Raw genomic sequence first — 8,718 nt, forward strand, 5'->3', positions numbered from 1 at the left:
GACAGGCATTGGCTGAGGATGAATTGAAAAGATTCTGGCAGGGAGTGGTAAAAACCAGGTAAAGCATTAGTTGCTTAATTCAAACCTAGACTTTTGGCAGTCAGAAAGTTTAAAGCTTTCTTGCAGAGGCTTAGAAATAGATATTGAGCTCACTTGGCTATTGAGCTGAATTTCCTAGCACCAACGAAAAGCATGTATAGATAATTTTCAGATTATACATTGAGGCCAAGAAATACTATGCATGTGCTTCCGTGGGTTCCATGGGAGAATTATCACTGTCTAAAGAAAGCCTATAGTTTAAAGCTTTCTTGCAGAGGCTTAGAACTGGATATTGAGCCAAAATGGATATTGAGTTGAATTTCCTAGCACCAATGAAAAAGCATGTTTGAAGTTATTGCTGAGTATCTAAAGAAAGCCTATTATCTATTCTAAGAATAAGGAATCCAAATACCAGAGAGTGTGAGCTCCTTTTTTCCAACAACCTATGGAACTAGTGTACCCAGGGGTACACAACCATTTCACATTTCAGCCCTGTTAGAAGTAGAACAAAACCACTGTTACTGCATATAGTTACATTCCACCTCTAAAGATTCTTTTGTACTTACTGGGTCACTGGCTCCTACATCTACTACATTATGTTGAGGGATAAGATAGTGATGAATAATTTTGTCGAGTGCCTGATATAAATTTAGCCTGGGAATAATCTATCACAGAGTATGCTATATTGATTACGGGCCAGTAGTTTAATTTTCATGTGTGAAGTATGTACCCCTTTTTCGCAGTACTCCTTTCAAATGCATTTCTCTCCATGACAGACTAGTATTCCCAGGGTCATAAGTCTAAGCAATTTGCGCCCAAAAAAATTTAATATAAAAAAGAAATGTATCAACAGCAACGTGAAGTTATAGGAAAACCTCCATACATAAGAAAATCATTTTCATAGACTAAACCAGCTGGAGAACAGGCCCTGGAGAATTTTAGTTCTCAAGTCTAAACAGCAAAACAATTTGCATTCCCTGGAGAAAACTCAGCTGACTTTTTTTTTTTTTTTTAATTTTTGCTAAACTTTCTCTTTTTCATTTAATGATTCTGCTGGAATGAGTCTTTTCTTTTTCAAACCAGATAGTTCTTCTGAATGAAGGCTAGATAATATCTTTACTCTGCATAACACTGAAGACCATTAGCCTAAACAGGTGAAAAGGAAATGCATTTAATCTGGTGTGTAAAAATGGAAGCCCTCCTGCAAACTTACCTGAATAAGGAAAGACCAAGCTTTGAAAGAAAACCAACTATTTGGCAGCAACTAAAGCAAATAGAATAGAAGCTAAGCTAATATTTTTCACATCAACTGAACTCTGAATAAGCATACTCAAGCTTCTCCTCTAAATCCAGCGTGTGCAATAAATTATGACGGAAGAGATGGCCCTTATCCTAGAGGCGTTAGTATCATTGGAACATGTCTATCTACAAGTAATCAAGTAAGAATATGTGACCACATTTCTATGCAAATATGGATAGGATGAAGTAGGGAAAAGAGGAAATCATAACCTTTATTCTAACTACCACCAACTGTGGCTGTGAACCAGCATACTCATCCACCCCCATCTCGCTACAATTCTGTATGCCACTTTAAGGTCTAGTTGAAAATGAAATGAAGATTAAGAGGATTTATAGACCCTTAGATATTTAAAGCCAAAAAGAACTTTATGGCCGGACGCGGTGGCTCACGCCTGTAATCCTAGCTCTCTGGGAGGCCGAGGCGGGCGTATTGTTTGAGCTCAGGAGTTAGAAACCAGCCTGAGCAAGAGCGAGACCCCGTCTCTACTGAAAATAGAAAGAAATTAATTGGACAACTAAAAATATATAGAAAAAATTAGCCAGGCATGGTGGCGCATGCCTGTAGTCCCAGCTACTCGGGAGGCTGAGGCAGGAGGATCTCTTGAGCCCAGGAGTTTGAGGTTGCTGTGAGCTAGGCTGATGCCAGGGCATTCACTCTAGCCCGGGCAAAAGAGTGAGACTCTGTCTCAAAAAAAAAAAAAAAAAAAAAAGAACTTTATAACTATCCAAGCACCTCAATTTTCACTGGAGAAAATTGAAGCCTGGAAGACAATGTAGAAAAAGGACATTTCATAATCCCTGACAAACAGAAGATGTCCAATAAACATTAGTTAACTGAATTAATTTCCTAGGTTCTTGCCCTTCTCTCAAATGAAAAGAATATGGAATTAAAAGATATCCCTCACTACTAATACCCACCATAGTTTCTTTCTTCAAAGCAGAAGTTTAAAATTAAGATATTGATTGGTTCAGCCCAATATTCCATCCATCGTTGTCCTCAGAAGATACAGACACACTCCTACCTCCTTAAGTAGCATAAGACTGACAATAACATAGGCTTCATCAGTTTAGACAGTTACTGTTGTAATGAGGGCAAGACATGTACCTTCCCATAGCTTTGGTTTTCTTTCAGTGAGATGGGAATAACACTTGGTAGTTGCTGGAAGTAAATGAGATGTTTATAAAGTACTTCATACAGTACCTGACACATAGAACAAGCTATTATTTGTTTCTTTGTAACCAAATATATTTTTGTCATCACCAGTGTATTCAAACCACTCTCTATGATTTATTCAGCTTATATTGCAACCTTATTTACTCACAATTTAGTTAATGAGTGTATGCATTAATTAGTATAGTTAATGGATTTACTCTTATTTTATATGAAGAGTATTCCCTTTCTTGTGTACTATATTTACCTCTTTGAGGCTTCAAGTGCGTCTTCTGGTTTACTATTTCAAGATTTAAGGAGCAATCCATGTTGAGACCAAACACTAGATTTATACCCTCTGGGGTTATGTGCCCTAGGCCAAGGGAGAGCCAAGCACCTGGGAGGAAGTCTAAAGGGAAAACCAATTCAAAATATACTTAGAGCCTCTGCTCATGATTTCACATACATTATTGCATTCAACTCTCTCAATAACCTTTTCTGCTAGCTATTTTTAATCCTTAATTTACAGATGAGAAAATTAAAGCTCAGAAAGGTTAGGTAAATTGCTCAAGGTTCATAGGGGTAATAAGTAATGGAGTCAGAATTTAAATTCAGATTTGTCTAACTTTAAAGCTCAGGCAAAACTACATCACATCCTTCACGGTGTGAAAATAGAGTAATGCAAAAGATCTATTTAAAATGCTTGGCACACACATAAATGTTTGCACAAAGAAGCTTGGCATTTGCCATTGTTAATACCTGCAATGGAAAGCCCACTCTGCCTTTGTTAACTAGAGAAATAATTCTAATTATCAGTCCACAAAGATACTGGGGAGATGTCCCAGCAAAAAAATAGAGATGTATACATTATTTCCTTAAATTCTCTCTTGTCTACTTGTAAACTGTGGTAAGCAGAATAATGGCCCCCAAAGAGTCCTCATCTATGAAACGTGTGAATATGTTGTGCTACATGGCAAAGGGAAATTAAAGTTGTAATTGGAATTAAGGTTGCATAGGTTATATGCAAATACTACACCATTTTATATAAGGGACTTAAGCATCCTCAGATTTGGGTGTCTGTGGGGGAAAGAGGAGGCTAAAACCAATACCCTGCAGATAGCAAGGGACTACTATATGCTTTTTTTACACAAAGAATGTTATATTGTGGGGATGTGACAAGACAAAGGGGCTTGGTCTATGAGCAGTAAACTGTGAGACAGTGACTAGGAAATCCAGCAGAGGAAACTAATGGAAGTTAAAGGTTATCATAGTAGGTTTGTTTGTATAGGTCCATACCAGTGTCAGTTGCCACTCTCTGGTGATAAGAATGCTCTTCTCTTACTGGTACAGGGAAGGCACTGTTTTCATGGGAAATTTTATGACTTGCTTTTAGGTAGCAAGGGTGAGGTAGAAAGCCCTTCCTGTATCTGCTGTTTCTCAAGTACCTTCAGCTCAAAATAATATTCCAAAGCAGCATATTTGAGGGAGGCATGTTCTGTAATCCTCCATTTACCAATTGCCAACTGCATTACTCCTTTGTTTGCCAGCACCAGGGGGATTCATTGTATCCCAAGCTTGGACTAATCGATGAGTAAGTGCTCAGGACTCATTTTGAGTGGCAGCTTTTTAGTTCTGTAAAAACAATATTAAAGTATAATTTCAAAAAGGTAGAATCCTAACTCTCATGCAAATATAAAGTGAATTACATGTCAGAGATTTCATACAACTTATTAATCAATGAAAGAATCACTCAGATATCAAAATCAGTTCAAAGTGCGTTTGAGAAGCGTGACTGTTGACAGGCAATTTTATAAACGAGTGTTAGAGTAAGAATGCTGGGTTGGATACAAAACTGGTTAATGTCCTGCAAGACCATGAACCATAACCTTCAGGATTATCCTTTGCACCACCAGACAGGAATCGTTCCATCTATGAATGAATCTCTGCCTCTTCTGAGTTGTGAAACAACTGAGCCAATAGGAAGTCAATCAAAGGCAATGCTGAACTGAAAGAACACCTAGTAACCTCTTCCTTCTATTTCCAACTTGCAGATAATTTTTTTTACAACCATAAATCTGACTAAAGAAACTATTAGAGCTGGCAGCCAGAGAGAATAGATCTCCCCGTCGGGTCCGCTGCCTAAGTTCTCTTTCCTGACTACGCTCTGCAGATGGCAGAGCATCAGCACCTTCAGCAAACCTGCTCCTCTCTCAGACTTCCCTGTCTTAGAAAATGGCATCCCAGTTGCCTCCGCAAAAAGCTTTGGAGTCATCCTTGACTCTTCTCTCTAGATCACACCCTACATCTAATTCATCCATTCACTCAATAGTCAACAAAAATGCGTTGAGGGCCTACTATAAGGCAGTCCCCTGTGGGGACTGGGTGTAGTGAGTGGCTCACACCTGTAATCCCAGCACTTTGGGAGGTTGAGGTGAGAGGATCACTTGAGGCCAGGAGTTTGATGCCAGCCTGGGCAACACAGCAAGACCCTGTCTCTACAAAGTAATAATATAAATAATAAAAAGACCGTCACTCTTTTTCTGTCATGGATGCCCATCAGATAAAACAAACAAAAATTCTTACCCTCACGCAGCTTGCATTGGTAGTAGGAAAGAAAACAATAAACAAATAAGATCTAAAGGATGTTGGATGATGACAAGTACAATGGAAAAAATTCTTAATGAAAAGGTGTTGGGAGATATGGGGCTTAAAATTTAAATAAGGTGGTCAGGGAAGACTTCACAAAGAAAGTGGCATTTACAAAGAGATCCAGAGAGAACAAAAGAGGGAGCCATGTATAGATCTGCTCCAGGCAGAGGGTCACGTGCCCAGTGTGTTAGAAGGACAGCAGGCACAGTGTGGCTGGACAAAAGTGAGGCAAGAGGAGAGGAGTTGGAGATGAGGACAGAGTTGTAACAGTGTGGGAGTGCCAGGGGAAGGGAGAACAGAAGGCAGAGAACAAATAACAATTATAAAAACTAACTTTGGCTTGGTTGGGGCTCAAAGATGATACTGATACTCCAAAGTTTGGTGTTTGCCATTCTGAGTATTTTGAACTAAAGGAGATAAAGGCTTCAGAAACAAAGTCTCTCTGACCTTCTCCTGCCCTCCTGTCTCTCGCCTCTCTTTCTACCCCAAAGTGAGTCATGGAAACGAGAATTCATCTTCTCCAAGGGCGGGTCATAGAAACTAGGACTCCTGTTCCCCAAAGCAAGCCATAAAACTTAGAAAGAACACTCTCTCAGTTCTCCCTTGAAGACTGTCATCCGGAGGGGCCCTGCCCCTTACCCGGGAGGAAGGAATGCTACACAGAGAGGTCAAGAAGGATCTGAACAGACAGGCCTCGAGGGATTCCCCCGGGTCTGTGACCATTAGATCACACTGTCCAATCACACTCCTACACAGCTGTCCAATCTTCATTGAACTCAAGCATAAAAACAGACCGTTTTGTGTTGAATGTTTTGGTCTTCATTTCTGAAGCTTCCTGTGTCATGTAAAACTTTAAGTAAATTTGTTATGCTTTTCCCTTGTTAGCCTTTTTATCTTGTATGATAGGAGTGTCAGCTGTGACCTTTGTGGTGGGTGAGGAAAGGTGTCATACCTTTCTGCCCCTACAGCCTGTATTCTGACTGAGGACTATTGGAAGGATTTGAGCAGAGGAGTGATGTGATTTGACTGACATTTTAACAAGATCACTCTGGCTGCTGTGTTAAGAACAGGCATGAGAGACAATGGTTGAAGCATACAGATCAGTTAGGAGGCTATTGCAATAGACCAGAATGGTAACAATAGAAGTGGTGAGAAGTAGTCAGATAGTGGATATATTCTGAAGCTAGCACCAGCAGGATTTACTAACATAATGGATGGAGGATGTAAGAAAACAAGAGAAAACAAAGGTGCCTCCAAAGTTTCTGGCCTAAGAATAGACCTTAGAGATTATTCTATATGAGTGTATCTAGAGCTGCTGTTTTCTTTTTATGACTCATCTCTGCCCTATGCAAGGTATAGCTTCTGTAGCCTAATTAATGGCTTGGTAGTTCCTGTTCAGGGTGATTACTGTACTGTTTGAGTGTCTCAAAGGTAGTCTGATTTTTTTAACTTTGAATGCGTCACTCATAAAACCTGAATATTGATATAACTGAATATAGAATTATTTGCCCAAACATAATACCCTATAGAGTTAATAAATATTTCCCATGACTTAATTATTTATTTTGTTCAAGGTATTGTGCTAGGCATTATGGACATACTAAGATGAACAAAAATATTCATTCTTCTTGAGGAATTTCATATAATTAGGAAAACAAAGTCAGGTGTATGTATCGTTTGAGTCTGGTGTTGTGGTTAAGAGCATGAACTCTGAGGTCTGGGTTTGGATTCTGAGTCTGCTACTTACTAGCTCTGCCATGCGGGGATGAGGGAGAACCTTCCCCTTTCCCCCACTAAAAGTTCGCTGAAAGATCAACTCACAATTAAGGCAGATTAATAAGAGAAAGAGGTTTATTTACCATGTGCATGGGGAGACTCACAGAGTGATTACCCACTATCCCAATGAGGCCCAGAAATTTTTCTATCCTCCTTTTAGAGGGAAGGGGGATGTGAGGAATATAGGTCGTTCTGTTTAGGGACAATAAATGGTTACTAGGGATGATGAATGGATGGGAGGAAACATTGACTTGTAAATTAACCTGAGCGACAGGGATTATGTTTAAAATGATTTGGGCTGGTTCTGGTTGCATTCTTGATCTTCTTTCCTGCAATATATTTAGATAACAGAGATGGGGAGGGAAGTCAATTGTTTTTTGTTTTGTTTTGGTTTTTTTTTGAGACAGAGTCTCACTCTTTTGGCCTGGCTAGAGTTCCGTGGCATCAGCCTAGCTCACAGCAACCTCAAACTCCTGGGCTCAAGCGATCCTACTGCCTCAGCCTCCCCAGTAGCTGGGACTAGAGGCATGCGCCATCATGCCCGGCTAATTTTTTTTTCTATGTATTTTTAGTTGTCCGATTAATTTCTTTATATTTTCAGTAGAGACGGGGTCTCGCTCTTGCTCAGGCTGGTCTCGAACTCCCGAGCTCAAACAATCCTCCCGCCTCGGCCTCCCAGAGTGCCAGGATTACAGGCGTGAGCCACCACCCCAGGCCTCAACTGTTCTTTTGATGCATCTGGTCTGGACATGCAGATAGAAGGAAAGCCCCTTCTAAGGGCTTATTGATCTCTAAAGGCCTTTCATTCAAAATACTCTTTACAGCCAAGAGTCACATTTTGGGGTAAAATATCGTGAGCTCCTTCAGCTGCTTACACAATCTTGGGCATGTAACATAACCTCTGTGAGTATCATTTTCCTTATCTGTAAAATGAAGGCAATGATACCAATCTTTCAGTGTTGTTGTAAAAATTAAGTGAGTAATGTGTAGAATTCACTTAGCCCATTGATTTTTCCTGGTAAGCTTTCAGTAACTATTGATTATTATTATTATTAATAAACATCTAGTGTGTAAGGCAGATTGTGATAAGGATTTTATAAGAAAGTTATACCTACTCATGGGTTCCTATGTTCCCATCTAGCCTCCAAAAGAGTCGCCCTCTCTATGAAAAAGAGAAAAATAATATTTGGAGTAGGGTTTGAGGAACATAGGAAAGAATCGGAGGGAACATCTTTAAGAATCTTATCTCATAATAGTAAAGGAGCCAAATGACAACCTCAACAATCATTTGCATTAATTAACTATGCTAGAGGATTTTTAGTTATTATTCATTTAATCTTTATGTTGATCCTGAAAGGTCATGATCACAGTGTCTGCGTTAGATTTGGGGGTTGTTAATGAGCCTGCACTTAAGTCTACCGTCTGATCTGCCTTCCTGGAAGGCCTTAGAGAGGAGCCAGATCCAGAGAGGAACCACTGTGAGTAAGTAGCACATTCCCAATTTACTGGTCCACCTTCTCCATGGCCTAAATCATGTCAGTGGTCTCTTGGGTTGTAAGCTCCTAAGAGTGCTTGAGCAAAAACTTGACCAGCACCTTCCATGTGAACTGTTGGTTGAATTCATGAAACCTCCCCTGACTTCCGTTCTTTAACTGTAAAATGAGTGTAATGTTTTCTTGTGTCACCATGATATCGTGAGTATAAAATAAAATAATCAATTGCAAAGACTGTAAAACAAAAATTGTAAGTTCTAGAAGAAGAAATTGAAATTATAAGGTGGTCAGGGAAGACTTCACAAAGAAAGT

The sequence above is a fragment of the Propithecus coquereli genome, unplaced genomic scaffold (assembly GCF_000956105.1).
Source record: "Propithecus coquereli isolate 6110/MARCELLA unplaced genomic scaffold, Pcoq_1.0 Scaffold124, whole genome shotgun sequence".
NCBI lineage: Eukaryota > Metazoa > Chordata > Mammalia > Primates > Indriidae > Propithecus > Propithecus coquereli.